The sequence below is a fragment of the Streptopelia decaocto genome (genome assembly GCF_964273445.1).
Source record: "Streptopelia decaocto genome assembly, chromosome: 22".
In the NCBI taxonomy this organism is placed as follows: domain Eukaryota; kingdom Metazoa; phylum Chordata; class Aves; order Columbiformes; family Columbidae; genus Streptopelia; species Streptopelia decaocto.
In genome coordinates, this window is record NC_138677.1 from 1,207,870 (window position 1) to 1,231,997 (window position 24,128).

A 24,128-nucleotide genomic window follows, 5' to 3' on the forward strand; every position below is an offset into this window, starting at 1 on the left:
TCCCTCTAAATGTTAAAAACCACTTCTTCCGTGTGATGGTGAGTGAGCAGTAGGTTGCCCAGGAAGCTTGAGAAGTCTCCATGCTTGGAGATATTCAAAAGATGTCTCGACATCAGGCGGGAGCAGCCGCAGCCCCGCAGCCCCGGGACGGGCAGGGCAGCCCCAGCCCCGGGCTCGCTGTCCTCCCCGCCCGGCTCTCACCTGCCGGCCCCGCGGCCAAGGACAAGGCCAGGAGCCACGGCCCCAGCCCTGGCACCATGGCGCCCTGCGCAAAGGGGCCGGCCGGGACCGAAGGGCCCTGCGGGAGCCGCACACGAGCCGAGCGGAGCCGCGCTCAGCCAGCTCCTGCCCGCCCCGCCGCCTCGGCCCCTCCGGGACAGCGCCGACGCCTCCGCCCGCCCCGACACAGCCGGCCCGGCCCCCGCTGCCGCGGCCCCTTGGGGGCAGGAAAAGGGGCGGTGCGGGGAGGCCGCGGGGCAGGGCCGTCGGCAGAGGAGGAGCGCGGTGCCCCGGCAGAACAAGGCTCCTGTCCCTCGGCTCCCAGCGCGGCTCCGGCGCTGTCCCGCCTTGTCGCGCTGTCCAGCCCTGCGGAAGGGGGTCGCTGCCTCGGCCGGCCCCAGCCCCAGCGCCAGGGACGGGCTGTCGGGCCGCGGCGTGTCCTCGCAGGACCCTTCGCGTGCCCCGAGCCCCAGCCCGCCCTGGCCTCACTCCCATCCCCCACCCGCGGAGACCAAGACACTCCGAGGCCTGTGCTGCCATCCCAAGGGGCCTTGACAGCCTGAGAAATGGACTGACTGGAACCTCCTGCACTTCCACAAAAGGGGAAGAGGAAAGTCCTGCATCTGAGGAGAAACAACCCCATGTACCAGGCCAGGCTGGGACCTGTTCAGCTGGGAATCTCATTTTTAGAAAAGGACCCAACGATTCTCCTGAACAACAACTTGATCAGAAATGTGCCCTTTGTGGAAAAGGTGAATAATGGTATCCTGGGATGCACTGGACAACATATTGCCAGCAGGTCAGGGAGCTTGATCCTTCCCTTCTGCTCAGGTCACACCTGGAGTACTGGATCCACTTCTTGACTCCCCAAGACACGGGGATAAAGGAGAGAGAGTAGATAAAGGACATAAAGATGATTATGGGACTGGAGCACCTCCAGGGAATACAAGGGAATGCTGAGACATCTGGGACTGTTAACCCGGGAGAAGAGAAGGTCTGGGGGCGGTGTCTTACCAATATGTAGAAACATATGAAGGGAGGGTGCAGGGTAGGCAGGGCCAAGTTATTTTCAGTGGTTCTCAGGAAGAGGTCAAGCGTCAATATGTGCAAGCTGAAACACAGGATGATCCATCTGAAAATGAGGAAACAGCTTTTCACTCTAAGGGAATCAGAGCCCTGGCACACATTACGTAGATACATTGTTGGATCTCCATGCTTGAAGATATTCACAAGCTGTGTGGGTGTGGTCCAGGAACACCAGCTTTAGGTGGCCTTGCTTAAGTAGGGGTCTTGAGTCAGATGATCTCCTGAAGTGCCCTCCAACTTCAGCCTTCCTGTGATTCTGTGAAAGACTCACAGGCACATTCACATCTTTGCAGGTGATATGTGCCAGGGCAAAGGGGAAAACAGAAAGTTGGACTTTGCCATTCCCCTGATGACCTGCAGAAACAGTGTTTTAGAGGAGTGTTGAGGAAAACACATTTTCCCTTTTGGCTACAAGTTTTCTGCCTCTGGAACTCCTGAGCGAAATATGCAAGTGATACAAAAGTAATATAGGTGTGTAAAAAAGTAGCACGAAGAGGAGTCAGGAGAGCTGTTCACTATCGTTATGTTGGCTGTATTTGTGGCATCTGCTCTGTGTGAGGTATTCTGTTCGATCTTATGATGTCTTGCTCTTTTGCAGAGTTGCAGACGCAGGTACATGCACATGTGATGAGATTGTACAACCATGTACCTAAACTCAGACATTTGCTTTGGAAGAATGAGGATTAACATGAATCCCCATTTGACCAGTTGACTGGCTGATTCCAGGAGCCTGGGAGGCTACTGCTGGCCACAGCTTGCTGCTGGAGACAGGGTTCCTGGACAGAGTGAAGAGGAGGGAATTCAAGAGGAAGAGATTGGTGGGGGGTCTTCCTCTCCCCCTCACACACACCCAGAGGCCATTGCCAGAGGATTGCAGGGGGTACATGGCAGAATGTTGGCAGCACATGAGGAGGAAAGACTAGAGGTCTGACCCCAGTCAGAAACCCAGGGACACAAGAGCACTCCCAAAGGAAATACTGTCTCTTAAAAGCTCTGATTGGCCATCAGGCCTGATCCTGCCCTTTTGGGCTCTCCAGAAAGTGTAGAAGAAAGGGCGAGCAGAGTGTGAGCCAACTGACCTCTGGAAAATATCCAGTGTACACCTCCTACCTGAAGCCAGGTTAACTAGAGTAGGTGTACCCGGTCTGTCTGGGATGGAGTTAACCACCTACATAGTGGAATTAACTACTTATTTTGCTTAGCTTGCAGATGCAGATATTGCTTCGCTTATTAAAATGGCTTTATTGCAACACAGAAGTATTATCAATTTTACCGTTCCAACTGTGTCTCCCGTCGCACTGTGGATGCAGTAAGTGAGAGGCTGTGTGGGGCTGAACTGCCATCTTGAGCCAAGCCACCACGGCAGGCTGCCCCCAACCTTGTCCAGTTCAGTTTTGAATTGTCACCTCAATAGTGAAAAAATACTTTGCTACATTAATAGGGCATTTCATTTTGTGTTTGTTGTCACATGTCCTGTCACTGGGTAACACTGTGAAAACTGTGGCTCCATCTGCTTTGCCTTCTGCATAGCATTTTCTTCTCTACACTAAGCCAACTCAGTTCTCTCAGGCTCTCCTTGTATGTCAGATGCTCCTTCCCTCATCTTCATGACCCTTCATTGCATTTGTTCTGATATGTGCATGTCTTTTCCATGCTGGGGAGCCCAGCAGTGGACGCAGTAGTCCACAGTCTCAGCAGTGCTGAGCTCAAGAGCCTTCCATCCCAACGAGCAAGGCATCAGGTAAAAATGCCAGAAGGTCTGCACAGATAAAAAAGGCTAGGGGAAATGTGGGCCCACCGTTGAAGGGGGTGGGAGACCTGCTGACAGGTGCTGAATGCCTTAGTCACCTCAGTCTCTACTACCAAGGAGTCTCAGGTCCCAGAATCCTGTGAGAAAGGCTGGCGCAAGGAAGGTGCACCCTTGTGAGACCATGTCACTTAGCACTTACCTAGACAATCATAAATAGCTTTGTCTTCAGCGCTTCTAAGAGAGACAGTGCTGAAAGTGTAACTAAATTCAGAATACTCAACAAGTACTCCCTCATCATCCATCAAGATCCTTGTCTTACTGCAGAAGGCTTTCAGGTTGGTTAAGCATGATCTCCGTTTCACAAACCCATGCTGACTTTTTGCAGTCATCACTTTGTTCTTCATGTTTGGGAATGGTTTTCAGAATTATTTGCTCCATCACCTTTGCAGGAACTCAGAGAGGGGATGGGCCAGGAGAGCCTGATGAGCCTGGAGGTTGTCAGATCCCTCCTCTTGACAATGGGATTGTCCTTTTCTTCCTTTGAGTCCATAGAAACCTCTCCCAGTCACCGTGACATGACAAAGATTGTTGAGGGTGGCCTCACAGTTACATCAGCCATCTCCCTCAGCACTGGTGGGTCACTGTATGGGTCCCCATAGAGTTGTGTTAATCCAGGTTCTTTAACTATGCCTTGGTATCATCCTCCTCCACTGACATAAGTCTTCCTGGCTGGGGATGTTCTGAATGGGGTCAGATACCTGGAAATCCTGAACGCCAGTATTGCCTGCAAAGAATGAGTCAAAGAAGGACCATCCCAGACCACTTTTGCTTGACTTCCTGATTCCTCATCAGGAAACATTCTTTAGCGCATAGGAGGTGATCCCTGAAAATCAAGCAGCTCTCATCTGTCCAGAATCATATTCCATTGGATTACTCTAGAAAGATCCCTGAAGAGCCCAAATTCTGCTCTCCTGAAGTCCAGGGCTTTGGTCCTGCTTTTTGCATTGCTCCCTGTTCTCTGGATCCTGAGCTCAAACCATGCATCATCATTGCAGCCATGGCTGCCCCTCACCTTCACATCCACCACCAGTTCTTCCTCTGATGAAGCTTTCATCCATGCCCTCCAGAAGTGTCACAATTGCTTGTAACCTGCTTTACTTTCTCACCAGCCAAGATCTGGCTAGGTTCATTTGACCCATGTGGACCAGGGCCAGTGAATATGAGGCTTCTTCCAGTTGTTTGAAGAAGGCATTACCTAATTTTTGGTCCAGAACAGGCGCTATGTAGTAGCCACCTGACACAATGTTGATCTGCCCTCTAAACCTATCCATAGGCTACCAGCTGGCTCATCGTGCATCACACTCCATGCATTCCAGCTGTTCTTTCCCAGGAAGGGCAACTCCCCTGCTTACTTTCCCAGCCTGTCTCTCCTGAACAGTCTGTCTACATCCACTACAGCACTTCTGTGAGCTACCTTTCCATATTTCCATGATCCTGGAGCTCAGCAACCAAGCCATGGAGGAAAATCTGGGTCATGATGGACAGGAGCCCAGGCAATGTGCACTAGCCTGCACTTCACCATACAGCCTCTCAAGGTCCCACAATAGATCCTCCTGCATCCTAAATGGTCTCAGCCCATCAACAACAATTCCCTTCACCACTGTCTACTGCAAGGTTGCCAAAGATCTGTTTCCTGCACCTGCCATTGTGGGACACCAACATCTGGCTAGTGCCTGTTACAAAGAAGAGAAGTCTGCCTTCTTTATCAGGCAGTTTTTGGTCCAACATGCTGCAGAGGTGCTCTGGGATGAGCCTAGCACCGCAGTAATACACTGCTTCATCCCCTTGCTTTGCTGCCTGGATCTGCAGTGTGAATCTGTTCTGGGACCTCTCCACCAATCCCTTAAAGCGATCCTGGAAACCTTCTCCATAGGCATCGCCCTCCCGGTAAATCCAGTCCAGAGTGCCACGTGCTCCCTGCCGGTACCAGAACATCAAGTAGCTGCTCATACTGTCTCCACTCATGCTGCACTGGAAGGTGACTCCATCTCCCTCTTGCACAGCCAGATCCCTGGTGTGTTGCTCCAAGACCACCTGCCCAGTCACTGCTGCAGTGAGAAAAAGCAACACATGATCACTGGAAGAATTAACAAAGTCAAAGTAACGCTGTTGGAGGCATTGTGATGGGACTGGAAAAGTGAGAGAACTAAATCCTTCTCTTTGAACTCAGCTGATGAAAGCAGGAAGAGGAATAGAGCTGGTACCAGGAATCAGGGATCCCAAGGAAGGAGACACCATGTTTTCCTCCCTCTTTTCCCATTAGATCAGGAAGCTTTTTCTCCACTTCTCATTTGAAGCAGGAAGGTTTTGCACCATGTGGGACAAATCCCTTTGTCTTTGCCAAGCTCAGATGATGAGGAACCCGCTCTCTTGTCCGCAAAACTGTTCTCAATGAGCACAGGATGGCCAAGGGACACTCAGGGCAACCGGGACTTGAGCCCTATGCGGCCATCCTCTAACATGGTCTTTGCAAGATGCCCCATGAGGACAGTGTCCAGTTCAAGTGCAAACCATTAGACCCCAAGATGTGGGTGCAGCAGGCAGGTGCCCTGCATGTCCCCACACAGCAGAAGAGCCAGGCTGCATGGAGGTGTCTAACTCAAGCAGAAGAGGAGGAGGGCTGTTCCCAGAGTGCTCTGTAGGGATGGATGGCGAGGAAGAGGCAGGGAACAGGTCAGGCTGGGAGCGGTCAGCACAGCTCCACAGAGCCATGCAGACCACAGGGATGTGTTCCCTTCCTGGGTGCCATCACCCTTCCTTTCACTTACCTACCATGGGCAATAACCCCAAGCACACCGCAGTCCACATGGCCAAACCTGCTCTGTCTTGCCCCACTCCAGCTTCTCTCTGCCTGCTGAACAGCTCTGCCCACATCTTCCCTATCTGTGGACCTGTCACTGCTGACAGTCCTTGTCCCTCCTAGTCCCTCCCCCACTCTATGACAACAGCGAAGGAGAGAGGCGGGGACTGGAGGAACAGAAGAAGGTGAAGCTGTTGGGGCCCTCCCGGGTGTCCCTCACACTTCAGGCTGCAATAACAGAGTACTCGCTTGGCAGGAAAACCTCTGGTGGGCAAAAGGGGACGTGGTGCTCTCGGGCCAACCCAACCTTTTTCTGAGGAAGGAGTGCAGGGAGCTGCTGGCACTTGAGAAGTGGTCCTGGGGGTGGCAAGCTGTCCTTCCAGATGTTCCCTGACCCTTGGTGCTGCTGACCTGCTACTCCTGGATGGGACCCTCCTGATCCCAGTTTCATTTGGACACAACACCCCACCCTTCTCCTTCACTCTGGCCCAACACACTACTCCTCCACTCGCTCCCTTATTTTGAACACTTCTCCACCTGTTTCTCATGCTCACATCCCTTCTATGCTCTTCAACAGGAAATGGCAGGTGAAATCTTGGGCATCCTTGGCACTGATTGTCCGTGGTAGATGTGTAGACTCATGCCCACCAGCTCTTCTCCCAGAACTCATGTGCACAACACTCAGTGGGGACCAGGCTGTTGGGGCTGCTCAGCAGAGCAGGGACAATCCCTTCTCTGTGCTCGTTCTACTCAAAAGAATGCCAGAGCTCCCCCTATGGCCATATGATGGGACATTGACTGAACCCTGACACAGTGTCACTGTCTCTATGGATGCCACCATTTTGGGGTGCGCTGCCCACTGCACACTGACCCTCCACAGACTGTCCTTTCCTTCCTCTTGCTTTTCATGGTTGATCCAACATGACCGTTTGGGTATGGGATCCAGCACAACCATGGGATGGGGAGTTGCAGAGATGTCAAGGTTTGATTCCAGGGCGACAAGAAACCCTGGCAGATACTTTGTTAAGCCCCTCTCCCCTCCAGCCCCTCTTAGCCTGCCCCTCCCCACTAAGTACAGGTGACAGGAGGGCAAGAGGAGAGAAAGAGAGACTTGGAAAAAGTTAAAAATACTTTACTAATGCTACTAATAAAATAGAGAAAATAATACAAAATATACAAAACCAATCTTCAATTCCCCGGCAAAGCTCCTGCTTTTTAAATTTAAAACTCCTGCTCAAAGCCAGGTCAGCTATAGTAGATGCACTGGGTCTGTCTGGGACGGAGTTAACTTTCTACATAGTAGCCTGTTGGGGAAACTGCAGTGTTCTGTCACAAAATCTGTGGTGCAGATGGAATGATGTTTTAGCTGTTCCTGACCAGAGCTTACACAGTGTCAATGTCACCTGTGTTTCTCATGTTGCTCACCCGCTCTACAGTTGACAACAACCAGCCAAAGGGATATTCCGTACTGCATGACATTGTGTGAAGTAATAAAAGCTGAGGGAAACAAGGAGGAAGGGAGATGTTAATCTGAACTAAGAATTGCACATGATGAAGCCTGCTTTCCTGGAAATGGCTAAACACCACCTGCCAGCGGGAAGCTGGGAATTTGTCTCAACACACAAATTTGTGGAGCACTGGAACAGGCTCCCCAGGGAGATGTCGCAGCCCCAAGCCCGACAGTGTTCAAGAAGAAACTAGACAGTGCCCTGAGACACATGCTGTGAACTGCGGGGTTGTCCTGCGCAGGGACAGGAGTTGAACTTGATGATCCTTGTGGGTCCCTTCCAACTCAGGACATCCTATGATTCTATGAAATTTTTGCACTTTTACTCTTCTGATTCTGTGTCCTGTCCCACTGCTGATGCAGTAAGTGAGCTGCTGTCTGAAAGAAATTAAAAAGAGAGAGATTTCACCACCCTTATGGCTCCATGTTGTATATCATGGGGCTTGGATCCAGCAGTTTGCAGCATCCTCCAGAGTCTGGTTTAGTTCCCAGGGTGAGACTGGTAGGCAGAGTGGTCCTCAGGGTGGTGGGTATGCCACCAGTACTTGTACAGATGGGCTTTTTATAGACCTCTGGATCAACTGCTTGCATAATCTTTGGTCTTTTGCGTGGGCTCCACTGGGGGGTGATTGTGAAAGATGAAAAAGTCCTGAAGGGTCTCAGGCCACCTTGAAGGGTCTTGAGCAGTCTCAGGTCTTCTCCCTTAGTGTCATGCTGGGCCTATCAGAACACAGAGCTACCTGTCCATCAACACACCCCCACCACATGTATCGGCCAGCCAGCCTTTGTCTCTGGCTCCTTAGCTTCTTGTTGACATGTAAATCATAATTCACCTTATCCTGAATGACCCATCTCCTGTGGCTGGATGTTGCAGAACTGGTTTTGATACAATATTTGAGACATTGCCCTTTCAGTTTCTCAGGCACCTCAACAGTAAAAACCCATTTGGTTACATTTAAATGACTTTCAATTTTGTGTTTCTTGCCACATGTCCTATCACTGGATAACACTGAGAACACTCTGGCTTCATCTTCTTTGCTCCATGCATCAGGAGTTTACACACACTGACAAATCCCCCCACAGCCTTTTCTTCTATATGCTAAACAAACTCAGTTCTCTCAGGCTCTCCTTGTATGTCCCATCAAGCAAAGTGTCCGTTAAAAAAGCCAGGAGGTCTGGACAGAGAAATGAGGGTAGGGAAAATGTGGGCCCATTATTAAAGGGAGTGGGGAACCTGTTGAGCTCCCAAAGGACCCCCCGTACTTTCCATATTTCCTCTGGTCACATTGCAGGCAGCAAAACTCGTGGGCTGGACTGACTTGATCTGAGCTGTGCCCAAAGCAGAGCACGGCTGTTCATACATCTCACCAATGATGCCATGTCTGGGAACTGGCCCTGCCAGAAACTAACAAAAACAGCAGAACTTGTTTCAAAAGGTGAATCAGTTTGTGAGGGTGAGAGGAAAAAGGGTTTTCATGACACATCAGAAGATGTTATGCAGGAGGGTGGGAGCTCATTTGGGGATGGAAAAGGCTAGGATGTGCCTGTTAGAATTAAATATTTGAAAGGTGTATGCTGTTACTACTTGATTCTCTGGGAGCCATCCTGAACACCTATGAGATGAACCTCCCTTAAAGTTCTGAGGCAAAGAGCTGGGAGCCTGGTGGGAGGTTTGTGTTCAAGCTCAGCTGGATTTCCTGTCTTTGTGTGAACAGCACAGAAGTAGCGGGCAGAGTCCCCATGACGCAGGAGGCGCAGGCTGAGAGATGCCTCAGACCGGGAATTCTGCCGGGACGCTGTGGCTCGACCCTCCACAGCTGGCCCGAATTTAATAAATGAGGAATCCGAGCGGATATAGGACAGCCACTGGGGTCTGCCACCGGGTGCCTGACGGTACCACCGAACTCCATAACTCCCGAAAGTCAATCCGTATCCGCGGCAGGAGAGGAGCACGGAGTCCCCGGGCGCTCGCAGCCCTCCGCCGGCCTCCACCAGCCTCAGCTGCGCCCACACCCCTGCGGACGGAGAGCGCAGGCAGCCGGGCAGGGCGCGCACACGGCCCAAGCACGTTCAGCCGCCGCCCGGCGCCCCCCGCCCCGACACAGCGCCCCCGCCACCCCCTCTGTCCCGGCAAAGCCCCGCGCCCGGGCCAACGTCCCGCCTGCCCTCCCCGGGGCTGAGCCGCGCCTTCCCCGACCCTTGGGCCCGACCCGCCGCCCGAAACGCTCGGCATCGGACTCTCCAGCCCTTCGCTTCCCTGCTAAGGAAGGCGAGCGCCAGGAGACAGCGCGCCCGGCGCGGGAGCAGCCGCAGCCCCGGGACGGGCAGCTCCAGCCTTGGACCCAGCCCCGGGCTCGCTGTCCTCCCCGCCCGGCTCTCACCTGCCGGCCCCGCGGCCAAGGACAAGGCCAGGAGCCACGGCCCCAGCCCGGGCGCCATCGCGCCCTGCGCAAAGGGGCCGACCGGGGCCGAAGGACCCTGCGGGAGACACACACGAGCCGAGCGGAGCCGCGCTCAGCCAGCTCCTGCCCGCCCCGCCACCTCAGCCCCTCCCGGCCAGCGCCGACGCCTCCGCCCGCCCCGACACACCCGGCCCGGCCCCCGCTGCCGCGGCCCCTTGGGGGCAGGAGAAGGGGCGTTGCGGGGAGGCCGCGGGGCAGGGCCGTCGGCAGAGGAGGAGCGCAGGTATTGGGTATCTACCATCTCTCCGGACAAATGTGTTCCAGTGTTTCATCGTCCTCACTGTAAAACAGTTCTTCCTTATAGCTACTGGAAATGCTCTAGGTGCCAGAGCACAGATTCCCCATAGACCATGGTAAAACAGTTCACAGATTCACAGAATGGTTGGGTTTGGAAGGGACCTCAGGTAATCATCGAGTCCAACCCACCTGCTAAAGCATGTTCACCTAGAACAGATTGCACAGGAATGCATCCAGGCAGGTTTTGAGTACCTCTAGAGAAGGAGACTCCACCACCTCTCTGGGCGGCCTGTTCTAGTGCTCTGTCTCCCTCAAAACAAAGAAGTTTCTCCTCATATTCAGAAGGAACCGGCTAGGCTTCACTCTGTGCCTATTGCCCCTCATCCTGTTACTGGGCACCACAGCAGAGAGGAAGCAGTCTAGGAGACTCCTGCAGTGCATGGATGACAGCTTCCTAACACAGCTGGTTAGTGAGCCCACCAGGGAAAGAGCCCCACTGGATCTGTTGTTTGTAAATAGAGAAGGGCTTGTGGTCAATGCATTGGTTGGAAGTCCCTTGGGCACAGTGATAATGAAATGATGCAGTTTACTATCTCTGGAGAAATCAGGAGGGTGGTCAGCAGATCTGCTACCTTGGATTTCCAAAGGGCAGACTTTGTCCTGTTTAGGAGGGTGGTTGTCAGAGTCCCTTGGGAGGCAAACCCGAAGGACAAAGGAATCCAGGGAGGCTGGTCTCTCTTCAAGAAGGTGATCTTCGAGGTGCAGGAGCAGCTGTCCCCTTGTGCAGAAGATGAACCAGCAGGGAAGAAGGCCAGCCTGGCTGAATGAGTGTTGAGGCTGGAACTTAGGAATAAAAAGAGAATTTATAGCCTTTGGAAGAAGGGGCAGGCCACTCCAGAGGAGTACAAGAACTCTGTGAGGTTATGCAGGGAGAAAATCAGAAGGGCCCAAGCCCAACTAGAGCTGAGCCTGGCCACCGCTGTGAAAAACAACAAGAAATGTTTCTATAAATATATTAGCAACAAGAGAAGGGCTAAGGAGAATGTCCATCCCCTGGTGGATGCAGAGGGAAACATAGTAACAGAAGATGAGGGAAAGGCTGAGGTATTAAATGTCTCCTTTCCTTCAGTCTTTCACAGTCAGAACAGTTGTGTTCCAGGTACCCAGCCCCCTGAGCCAGAAGACAGGCATGGGGAGCAGAATGAAGCCCCAGTAATCCAAGGGGAAATGGTTGGTGACCTGCTACATGGCTTGAACACCCACAAGTGTATGGGGCCAGATGGAATACACCCAAGGGTGTGAGGGAGCTGGCGGAGGTGATCACTGAATCACTTTCCATTATCTATCTGCAATCTTGGCTAATGGAGAAGGTCCCAGTTGAATGGAAGTTGGCTAATGTGATGCCGATCTACAAAAAGGGCCAGAAAGATGATCCAGGGAACTACAGACCTGTCAGAATAACCTCAGTTCCAAGGAAGGTCATGGAGCAGATGATCGTGAGTAACATCACACAGAACATACAAGAGAACCACGTGGTCAGGCCCAGTCAACATGGGTTTATGAAAGCCAGGTCCTGTTTGACCAACCTCATCTCCTTCTAAGACAAGGTGACCCAACTAGTAGATGAGGGAAAGGCTGTGGATGTTGTGTACTTAGACTGCAGTATATATGGCATATATATGGCATTTCATTTTGTGTTTGTTGTCACATATTCTATGAATGGGTAACACTGTGAAAACTATGGCTCCATCTTCTTTGCTTCACACATCAGGCATTTATGCACACACTGATAAATCCTGCCACAGCAGTTTCTTTTGTATGCCAAACTAACTCAGTTCTCTCAGGCTCTCCTTGTATGTCAAATGCTCCTTTCCTTGTCATCATGGCCCGTCATGGCAATTGCTCTGGTCCATGTCTTTCGTGTGCTGGGGAGCACAGCAGTGGATGCAGTAGTCCACAGTCTCAGCAGTGCTGAGTTCAAGAACAGCCCAAGCCAATGAGGAAGGAGTCAGGTAAAAGTGCCAGGAGGCCTGAACAGACAACAAGGGTATGGAAAATGCAAGACATTGTAGAAACGGGTGTGGGACCTGGTCAAAGGTATTGAATATGCCTTAGTCACCTCAGTCTCAAGTAGCAAGACAAGCCTCCAGGACTCCAAGGTATTATCCTCCTCCACTGACATATGTCTTCCTGGCTGGGGACGCTCTGAATGGGGTCAAGAGACCTGGAAATCCTGAAAGCCAATATTGCCTGCGAAGAATGAATCAAAGAAGAACCCTCCCACATCAGCTTTGCTTGACATTCTGCTTCCTCAAGAGAAAACATTCTTGAGCCTGAAGGAGGTGAACTCTTAAAATCGAGCAGCTCTCCTGGACCCCTCCTCCATCCAAGATCATATTCCATTGGACTGTCCTTGGAAAATCCTGGAAGAGTGTGAATTCTGCTCTCCTGAAGTCCAGGGCTTTGATCCTGCTTTTTGCATTGCTCTCTGTTCTCTGGATCCTGAGCTCAAACACTGCATCATCACTGCAGCCATGGCTGCCCCTCACCTTCACATCCACCACCAGTTCTTCTTCTGATGAAGTTTTCATCTGTGCTCTGCAGAAGGTTTCTTAATTGCTCATACTATCCCAGCAGCCAAGATTAGGCACTGTTCACGTACCCCATGCGGACCAGGGCCAGTGAACATGAGGCTCCTTCCAGTTGTTTGAAGAAGGCATTACCTAATTCTTGGTCCTGAACAGGCACTGTGTAGTAGCCACCTGCCACAATGTTAATCTGCCCTCTAAACCTACCCACAGGCTACCAGCTGGCTCATTGTACATCCCAAAGCCGTACTCCATGCATTCCAGCTGCTCTTTCCCAGGAAGGGCAACTTGTCCTCCTCACTTTCCCAGCCTGTATCTCCTAAACAGTCTGTCTCTATCCACTACAATACTTCTGTGAGCTACCCTACCATAGCACCATGATCCTAGAGCTTGGCAAGCAAGCCATGGAAGTAAATCTGGGAGGTGGTGGACTCGCCGTCCCTGGAGGTTTTTAAACTGAGATTGGACATGGCACTTAGTGCCATGATCTAATAAATGGACTAGAGTTGGACCAAGGGTTGGACTCGATGATCTCTGAGGTCTTTTCCAACCCCGTCGATTCTGTGATTCTGTGATTCTGTGATAATGGACAGGAGCCCAGGCAAAGTGCACTAGCCTGCACTACATGATCGAGCCTCTCAAGTTCCCACAATAGATCCTCCTGCATCATAAATGGTCTCAGCCCATCACCCCACTACCTTTCACTGCCTTTTACTGCAAACAAACAAAAGATCTGTTTCCTGCACCTGCAATTGCATGACACCAACATGTGGTTAGCAGTTTTTTATAAAGAAATGATGAAAAGTATGCATTCTCCATCAGCCACTTTTAGGTCCAACCTGTTGCAGAGCTGCTCCAGGGTGAGCTTAGCACCGCAGTAATACACTGCTTCATCCCCTTGCTTTGCTGCCTGGATCTGCAGTGTGAATCTGTTCTGGGAGCTCACCACTGATCCCTTAAAGCGATCCTGGAAACCTTCTCCATAGGTACCGCGTGCCTCATAAATCCAGTCCAGAGTGCCACGTGCTCCCTGCCGGTACCAGAACATCTCATAGCTGCTCATACTGTCTCCACTCATGCTGCACTGGAAGGTGACTCCATCTCCCTCTTGCACAGCCAGATTCCTGGTGTGCTGCTCCAAGACCATCTGGCCAGTCACTGCTGCAGTGAGGAAAAGCAACACATGATCACTGGAAGAATTAACAAAGTCAAAGTAACGCTGTTGGAGGCATTGTGATGGGACTGGAAGAGTGGGAGAACAAAATCCTTCTCTTCAAATTCTGTTGATGAAAGCAAGAAGAGGAATAGAGCTGGTACCAGGAATCAGGGATCCCAAGGAAGGAGACACCTTGTTTTCCTCCCCTTTTTCTCCTGTTACATCAGGAAGCTTTTTCTCCAGTTTGCACCATGGGGACAAATCTCTTTGTCTCTGCCAAGCTGGGATGATGAGGAACCCGCTCTCTTGTCCGCAAAACTGTTCTCAATGAGCACAGGATGGCCAAGGGACGCTCAGGGCAACCGGGACCTGAGCCCTATGCTGCCATCCTCAACATGGTCTTTGCAAGATGCCCCATGAGGACAGTGTCCAGTTCAAGTGCAAACCATTAGACCCCAAGACGTAGCTGCAGCAGGCAGGTGCCCTGCATGTCCCCACACAGCTGAAGAGCCAGGCTGCATGGAGGTGTCTAAGTCACAGCAAAAGAGGAGGAGGGCTGTTCCCAGAGTGCTCTTTAGGGATGGGTGGGAGGTAGAGGCATCAAACAAGTGAGGCTGAGAGTGGTCAGCACAGCTCCACAAAGCCATGCAGACCACAGGGATGTGTTCCCTTCCTGGGTGCCATCACCCTTCCTTTCACTTACCTACCATGGGCAATAACCCCATGCACACTGCAGTCCACATGGCCAAACCTGCTCTGTCTCCCCCCTCTCCAGCTTCTCTCTGCCTGCTGAACAGCTCTGCCCACATCTTCCCTGTCTGTGGACCTGTCACTGCTGACAGTCCTTGCCCCTCCTAGTCCCTCCACCACTCTATGACAACAGTGAAGGAGAGAGGCGGGGGCTGGAGGAACAGAAGAAGGTGAAACTGTTGGGACCCTCCCGGGTGTCCCTCACCCTTCAGGCTGCAATAACAGAGCGCTCACTTGGCAGGAAAGCCTCTGGTGGGCATAAGGGGACGTGGTGCTCTCGGGCCAACCCAACCTTTTTCTGAGGAAGGAGTGCAGGGAGCTGCTGGCACTTGAGAGTTGGCCCTGGAAGTAGCAATCTCTCCTTCCAGATGTTCCCTGTCCCTTGGGGCTGCTGACCTGCTACTCCTGGATGGGACCCTCCTGATCCCAGTTTCATTTGGACACGACACCCCACCCTTCTCCTTCACTCTGGCCCAACACGCTACTCCTCCACTTGCTCCCTTATTTTGAACACTTCTCCACCTGTTTCTCATTCTCACGTCCCTTCTATGCTCTTCAACAGCAAATGGCAGGTGAAATCTTGGGCATCCTTGGCACTGATTGTCCGTGGTAGATGTGTAGACTCATGCCCACCAGCTCTTCTCCCAGAACTCATGTGCACAACACTCAGTGGGGACCAGGCTGTTGGGGCTGCTCAGCAGAGCAGGGACAAACCCTTCTCTGTGCTCGTTCTACTCAAAAGAATGCCAGAGCTCCCCCTACGGCCATATGATGGGACACTGACTGAACCCTGACACAGTGTCACTGTCTCTATGGATGCCACCATTTTGGGGTGCGCTGCCCCTCCACAGACTGTCCTTTCCTTCCTCTTGCTTTTCATGGTTGATCCAACATGACCGTTTGGGTATGGGATCCAGCACAACCATGGGATGGGGAGTTGCAGAGATGTCAAGGTTTGATTGCAGGGTGACAAGAAACCCTGGTAGATACTTTGTTAAGCCCCTCTCCCCTCCAGCCCCTCTTAGCCTGCCCCTCCCCACTAAGTACAGGTGACAGGAGGGCAAGAGGAGAGAAAGAGAGACTTGGAAAAAGTTAAAAATACTTTACTAATGCTACTAATAAAATAGAGAAAATAATACAAAATATACAAAACCAATCTTCAATTCCCCGGCAAAGCTCCTGCTTTTTAAATTTAAAACTCCTGCTCAAAGCCAGGTCAGCTATAGTAGATGCACTGGGTCTGTCTGGGACGGAGTTAACTTTCTACATAGCAGCCTGCTTGGGAAACTGCAGTGTTTTGTCTCAAAATCTGTGGTGCAGATGGAATGATGTTTTAGCTGTTCCTGACCAGAGCTTACACAGTGTCAATGTCACCTGTGTTTCTCATGTTGCTCACCCGCTCTACAGTTGACAACAACCAGCCAAAGGGATATTCCGTACTGCATGACATTGTGTGAAGTAATAAAAGCTGAGGGAAACAAGGAGGAAGGGAGATGTTAATCTGAACTAAGAATTGCACATGATGAAGCCTGCTTTCCTGGAAATGGCTAAACACCACCTGCCAGCGGGAAGCTGGGAATTTGTCTCAACACACAAATTTGTGGAGCACTGGAACAGGCTCCCCAGGGAGATGTCACAGCCCCAAGCCCGACAGTGTTCAAGAAGAAACTAGACAGTGCCCTGATACACATGCTGTGAACTGCGGGGTTGTCCTGTGCAGGGACAGGAGTTGGACTTGATGATCCTTGTGGGTCCCTTCCAACTCAGGACATCCTATGATTCTATGAAATTTTTGCACTTTTACTCTTCTGATTCTGTGTCCTGTCCCACTGCTGATGCAGTAAGTGAGCTGCTGACTGAAAGAAATAAAGGGAGTGATTTCACCACCCTCATGGCTCCATGTTGTGTATCATGGGGCTTGTGTCTTGGATCCAGCGGTCTGCAGCATCCACCAGAGTCTGGTTTAGTTCCCAGGGTGAGACTGGTAGGCAGAGTGGTCATCAGGGTGGTGGGTACGCCACCAGTACTTGTACAGGTGGGCTTTTTATAGACCTCTGGATCAACTGCTTGCATAATCTATGGTCTTTTGCGCAGGCTTCACTGGGGGGTGATCGTGAAAGATGAAAAACTCCTGAAGTGTCTCAGGCCACCTTGAAGGGTCTTGAGCAGTCTCAGGTCTTCTCCCTTAGTGTCATGCTGGGCCTATCAGAACACAGAGCTACCTGTCCATCAACACACCCCCACCACATGTATCGGCCAGCCAGCCTTTGTCTCTGGCTCTTTACCTTCTTGTTGACATATAAATCATAATTCACCTTATCCTGAATGACCCATCTCCTGTGGTTGGATGTTGCAGAACTGGTTTTGACACAATGTTTGAGACATTGCCCTTTCAGTTTCTCAGGCACCTCAACAATAAAAACCCATTTGGTTACATTTAAATGGCTTCTAATTTTGTGTTTCTTGCCACATGTCCTATCACTGGATAACACTGAGAACACTCTGGCTTCATCTTCTTTGCTCCATACATCAGGAGTTTACACACACTGACAAATCCCCCCACAGCCTTTTCTTCTATATGCTAAACAAACTCAGTTCTCTCAGGCTCTCCTTGTATGTCAGATGCTCCTTTCCTCATCTTCATGGCCCCTCATTGCATTTGCTCTGGTCCATGTCTTTCCCGTGCTGGGGAGACCAGGAGTGGGCACAGGAGTCCACAGTCTCCTCAGTGCTGAGTTCAAGAGCCGTGCATCCCATCAAGCAAAGTGTCAGTTAAAAAAGCCAGGAGGTGTGCACAGAGAAATGAGGGTAGGGAAAATGCGGGCCCATTATTAAAGGGAGTGGGGAACCTGTTGAGCTCCCAAAGGACCTCCCGTACTTTCCATATTTCCTCTGGTCACATTGCAGGCAGCAAAACTCGTGGGCTGGACTGACTTGATCTGAGCTGTGCCCAAAGCAGAGCAGGGCTGTTCACACATCTCACCCATGGTGCCATGTCTGGGAACTGGCCCTGCCAGAAACTAACAAAAACAGCAGAACTTGTTTCAAAAGGTGAATCAGTTTGTGAGGGTGAGAGGAAAAAGGGTTTTCATGACACATCAGAAGATGTTATGCAGGAGGGTGGGAGCTCATTTGGGGATGGAAAAGGCTAGGATGTGCCTGTTAGAATTAAACATTTGAAAGGTGTATGCTGTTACTACTTGACTCTCTGGGAGCCATCCTGAACACCTATGAGATGAACCTCCCTTAAAGTTCTGAGGCAAAGAGCTGGGAGCCTGGTGGGAGGTTTGTGTTCAAGCTCAGCTGGATTTCCTGTCTCCGTGTGAACAGCACAGAAGTAGCGGGCAGAGTCCCCATGACGCAGGAGGCGCAGGCTGAGAGATGCCTCAGACCGGGAATTCTCCCGGGATGCCATGGCTCGACCCTCCACTCCTGGCCCTAATTGAATCTGCGATGAATAATGGCTAATCCAGGACACCCACTCGAGTTTGCCATGCAATGCCTGACGGTACCAGCGAACGTAATAATTCTCGAAAGTCAATCCGTATCCGCGGCAGGAGAGGAGCACGGAGTCCCCGGGCGCTCGCAGCCCTCCGCCGGCCTCCACCAGCCTCAGCTGCGCCCACACCCCTGCGGACGGAGAGCGCAGGCAGCCGGGCAGGGCGCGCACAGCGCCCCGGCGCAGCGACAGCCGCCAAAGCCCTCTCTCCCGGCAAAGCCCCGCGACCGGGACAACGCCCCGCCTGCCCTCCCCGGGGCTGAGCCGCGCCTGCCCCGACCCCTTGCGAGCGCCAGGAGACAGCGCGCCCGGCGCAGAAGCAGCCGCAGCCACGGGGACCCGGGCCGGGCAGAGCAGCTCCAGCCGCAGGCAGCCTCATCTCAGGGCCCAGCCCCGGGCTCGCTGTCCTCCCCGCCCGGCTCTCACCTGCCGACCCCATGGCCAAGGACAAGGCCAAGAGCCACGGCCCCAGCCCGGACGCCATGGCGCCCTGCGCAGAGGGGCCGGCCGGGGCCGAAGGGCCCTGCGGGAGCGGCACACGAGCCGAGCTGAGCCGCGCTCAGCCAGCTCCTGCCCGCCCCGCCGCCTCGGCCCCTCCGGGCCAGCGCCGACGCTTCCGCCCGCCCCGACACAGCCGGCCCGACCCCCACTGCCGCGGCCCCTTGGGGGCAGGAGAAGGGGCGGTGCGGGGAGGCCGCGGGGCGGGGCCGTCGGCAGAGGAGGAGCGCGGTGCCCCGGCAGAACAAGGCTCCTGTCCCTCGGCTCCCAGCGCGGCTCCGGCGCTGTCCCGCCTTGTCGCGCTGCCCAGCCCTGCGGAAGGGGGTCGCTGAGAACCATGTGGTCAGGCCCAGTCAACATGGGTTTATGAAAGGTAGGTCCTGTTTGACCAACCTGACCTCCTTGTAGGACAAGGTGACCCAACTAGTAGATGAGGGAAAGGCTGTGGATGTTGTGTACTTAGACTGCAGTATATATGGCATATATATGGCATTTCATTTTGTGTTTGTTGTCACATATTCTATGAATGGGTAACACTGTGAAAACTATGGCTCCATCTTCTTTGCTTCACACATCAGGCATTTATGCACACACTGATAAATCCTGCCACAGCAGTTTCTTTTGTATGCCAAACTAACTCAGTTCTCTCAGGCTCTCCTTGTATGTCAGATGCTCCTTTCCTTGTCATCATGGCCCGTCATGGCAATTGCTCTGGTCCATGTCTTTCGTGTGCTGGGGAGCACAGCAGTGGATGCAGTAGTCCACAGTCTCAGCAGTGCTGAGTTCAAGAACAGCCCAAGCCAATGAGGAAGGAGTCAGGTAAAAATGCCAGGAGGCCTGAAGAGACAACAAGGGTACAGAAAATGCAGGACATTGTAGAAAGGGGTGTGGGACCTGCAGAAAGGTACTGAATGCCTTAGTCACCTCAGTCTCTAGTAGCAAGACAAGCCTCTAGGTCTCCAAGGTCCTCAGATCCTCCTTCTTGACAATGGAATTTGTCTTTTCTGTCAGTACATAGAAACCTCTCCTAATCGTCGTGAAATGTCAACAACTACCAAGAGTCACCTCACAGTCACATCAGCCATCTCCCTCAGCACTAGTGGGCCACCTTATGAGTCCCCTTAGAGTTGTGTCCCTCCAGGTTCTTTAACTATGCCTTGGTATTATCCTCCTCCACTGACATACGTATTCCTGGCTGGGGCAACCAAGCCATGGAGGAAAATCTGGGTCATAATGGACAGAAGCCCAGGCAAAGCACACTAGCCTGCACTACATGATACAGCCTCTCAAGTTCCCACAATAGATCCTCCTGCATCATAAATGGTCTCAGCCCATCACCACACTGCCCTTCACTGCCTTTTACTGCAAACACACAAAAGATCTGTTTCCTGCACCTGCAATTGCATGACACTAACATCTGGTTAGCGGTTTTTATAAAGAAATAGTGAGAAGTATGCATTCTCCATCAGCCAGTTTTAGGCCCAACCTGTTGCAGAGCTGCTCCAGGGTGAGCCTAGCACCGCAGTAATACACTGCTTCATCCCCTTGCTTTGCTGCCCGGATCTGCAGTGTGAATCCGTTCTGGGAGCTCGCCACTGATCCCTTAAAGCGATCCCGGAAACCTGCTCCATAAGCACCACCTGCCTCGTAAATCCAGTCCAGAGTGCCACGTGCTCCCTGCCGGTACCAGAACATCAAGTAGCTGCTCATACTGTCTCCACTCATGCTGCACTGGAAGGTGACTCCATCTCCCTTTTGCACGTCCAGATCCCTGGTGTGTTGCTCCAAGACCATCTGGCCAGTCACTGCTGCAGTGAGGAAAAACAACACATGATCACTGGAAGAATCAACAAAGGTCAAACTAACCCTGTTGGAGGCATTGTGATGGGACTAGAAAAGTGAGAGAACTAAATCCTTCTCTTTGAACTCAGCTGATGAAAGCAGGAAGAGGAATAGAGCTGGTACCAGGAATCAGGGATCCCAAGGAAGGAGACACCATCTTTTCCTCCCTTTTTTCTCCTGTTACATCAGGAAGCTTTTTCTCCACTTTCCATTTGAAGCAGGAAGGTTTTGCACCATGTGGGACAAATCCCTTTGTCTTTGCCAAGCTCGGACGATGAGGAACCTGCTCTCTTGTCCCTGAAACTGTTCTCAATGAGCACAGGAGGGCCTAGGAATTCTCAAGGCAAGTGGGGCTTGAGCCCTATGCTGCCATCCTCAACATGGTCTTTGCAAGATGATCCACGAGGACAGTGTCCAGTGCAAGTGCAAAGTATTAAGCCCCAAGATGTGGGTGCAGCAGGCAGGTGCCCTGCATGTCCCCACACAGCAGAAGAGCCAGGCTGCATGGAGGTGTCTAACTCACAGCAGAAGAGGAGGAGGGCTGTTCCCAATGTGCTTTGAAGGATGGGTGGGGAGGAAGAGGCAGGGAACAAGTCAGGCTGGGAGTGGTCAGCACAGCTCCACAGAGCTGTGCAGACCACAGGGATGTGTTCCCTTCCTGGGTGCCATCACTCCTTCCTTTCACTTACCTACCATGGGCAATACCCCATGCACATCGCAGTTCACATGGCCAAACCCGCTCTGTCTTGCCCCTCTCCAGCTTTTTTCTGCCTGCTGAACAGCTCTGCTCACATCTTCCCTGTCTGGACCTGTCACTACTGACAGTCCTTGTCCCTCCCCCAGTCTATGGCAACAGTGAAGGAGAGAGGCGGGGGCTGGAGGAACAGAAGAAAGTGAAGTTGTTGGGGGCCTCCTGTGTGTCCCTCACCCTGCAGGCTGCAATAACAGAGCACTCGCTTGGCAGGAAAGCCTCTGGTGGGCAAAAGGTGATGTGGTGCTGTCCGGCCAACCCAACACTCAGTGGGGACCAGGCTGTTGGGGCTGCTCAGCAGAGCAGGGACAATCCCTTCTCCATGCTCATTCTACTCAAAAGAATGCCAGAGCTCCCCCTACGGCCACATGGTGGGACATTGACTGAACCCTGACACAGTGTCACTGTCTCCATGGATGCCACCATTTTGGGGTGCACTGCCCACTCCAAACTGACCCTCCACAGACTGTCTGAATCCTTTCCCTCCTCTTGATTTTCATGGTTGCTCCAACATTACACTTTGGAGAGGGGATCCAGCACAGCCATTGGATGGGGTGTTGCAGCGGGTAAAGGAGCCCATTGAACCTGGAGGCTTGAGCCTGGGAGAATATGCAGGGTGATATAGGCCAAGGGTGGCCTGCAGTGGACTGGGACACTTGGAGCTGCCCCAGCAACGGGTTCCCTAGAGTTCAAGTCCATGGAGCGATAGAATGGTGTTCTGGCCCAGTTCATGCTCCATTTTTCCCTTGTTGCAGTTCTCCTACAAAATTCTAGGCTGTCCCTCACTGTACACACATGAGCATATATGCACATCGAGCCAACACTAACTACATAATGAGTAGACTATTCATCATGGCCAGAGGAAGAGATGCTCTGTAACTGTTGTAGTGAGCTGCCTGAACAACATGAAGGTTGGAAACTCATTTCAAATCTGGCTTCCCACCTTCAAATTTTAGTTCTTCAATGCTTGCTGCTGGGCTGCTTCCTAAAAAGCCTTTTTCCCTGTTGCTTTTTGCTGGTGGCAGAGACTGAGAAGGAAGGAATAAGGTTAGCAATAAATTTCTGGGTTTGTGAGTGCTTATGTGAGCCGCTGTTGCTACTCTGCCTGTTGCAGCACCTCTGTGCCTGTTTCTGGGGAAAGCCAGCCCAGACTAGTCTTGAGAAGACTTATGGAAGCCAATCACAAAAGACCAGGCTGGATTTAAAATCCCTCCTTCCAGTTCTGCCCTGGCCCTGCCTGTGTTTCAAGCACTCTCTGTGTTTCAAGCAGCTCTCTGGTGCTGCAGAAATAGGTGGCCGTGTCTGCAGCTGATGGCCAGAGCACTTCCAGGGAGAGTTGGTTCCTGGAAGGCTCCACAGAGCTGGTGACTCAGTTCTGGAAGGAAGGAAGGAAGGAACAATGTGCTGCAGTCCTGTGAAAGGAACCTTCAGCACTACATGCTGCACATGTCTTCCAGGGGTCTGGTGGATCCAGTCCCAAGTGTAGCTGCTGGTGGTGGTGGGTACAAGAGACATGTGGCAGGTGAGCACGAGAGCCTCTGAGACCTTCCCTACTGTGGTGCCAGAGATCTCTGTCTGCACCTCAGAAAGGGAACCTGTGACACCAGGAGACAAGGCTGAACACACAGGAACAGCTCCACCAGTTGCTTCAACTACTCCACTGCAGCGATTAGGAACGACGCATACCAGGACACAGACAGAAATTCACGCAGAGGCAGAGATCTTGTTCAGGAAGGAGCGCAGAGCCTGGCCAAGCTGAGAGCTGACCTAGGCCTAGGCTGCCTTTATTCACCATTGACAATTAAGGATTTACAGGTACAGGCCTGGACTAAGATGTTTACAAAAAGGTGCTTTTCCACTGATTGTTGTTAAGAACACACTAAACTCATGTGATGTTTGTCTCACTTGTTTTTCCACTCATTCACAGACCAGGCCCAAGGACATTCACACATCCCATGCACTTGGGGGCGGTTATCCAGCCCAAGATATCATTCTCACGAGTCTGGGCTATAACTTTTTACAATTACGAGAAACGTACTTCAAAGTAATCTGTCCAAGGCCCTTTATATATTATTATGTTATTATATTCTATTATTATTATGTTATTATATTATGTCTTCGACCGTCTGGATGGTCATGTTAGTATTTATCTTCCTTTATCATCCAGATGACTGGAACCGCACATCTTGCTTTCCCACATTTTACTTTCCAACATTTCCCCCTTTTTTGTTTTAAACATCAGATTCTCAATGAGTGCAGTAAGGACCCTGGCTTTGTTCTTCTTTGCATTCTGTATCATTCTCCAGATGATTTGGAGGACTACAAGAAAAAACATCATACAAGCATATGCAATTCCCACAAAAATGCATATAATTGTATTACACATATTTCGTGCTCTGATAACTGAAAATACAGGCTCCAAATGGTCATGTGAGTATTGATCTTCCTTTATCATCCAGGTGGCTGGAACCGCACATCTTGCTTTCCCACATCTTACTTTCCAACAGGGAGTCCTGCCTTGTGCTGCCAGAGCCTTTCTGACTGTGAAGCTTTACCATCCTTTGTGTCTTGTGGGAGGCTGGGCACTGAAATTCTCAAGATATTTAATCTTGCCAGGGATGGTCCCATACATTTCTATAGAAGCAAGAAATGTATAGGCTGGAAGAACATACACTCCTATCTGCATGTATCAATGAAAATACAAAATAAAATAGTCTCTCAGCTATTCGGTTTTCCCTGTTTTCATTATTCTTTTCCAATTAACCTTTTGAAATATGTTTATTCATTTCAGGTGCCTTTAATGTTCTCTGCCATAGGAGAGAGCTATCACCATTTTGACTTACTCAGACAGAAAGGTCACACAGGTGTTAGACAGCATATACCTGCGAGCCCCAGCAAGGGGAAATAAGATCAAGCTTGATTT

The 24,128-nt window shown here is 51.7% G+C and overlaps 1 protein-coding gene and 1 gene segment (V, D, J or C); both read right to left on the reverse strand.

Moving 5' to 3' along the window:
• The window catches only part of LOC309449223 (T cell receptor alpha chain MC.7.G5-like), a gene marked incomplete at its 5' end in the record, with an annotated part of 441,544 nt that overhangs the window by 156,717 nt on the left and 260,699 nt on the right, over positions 1-24,128 (reverse strand). The gene's annotated exons all lie outside the window — the stretch shown is intronic.
• On the reverse strand, positions 9,004-9,912 carry LOC309449015 (Ig heavy chain V region C3-like). The segment is given in 2 exons: positions 9,804-9,912; positions 9,004-9,437 (listed from the first exon to the last, which is right to left on the reverse strand).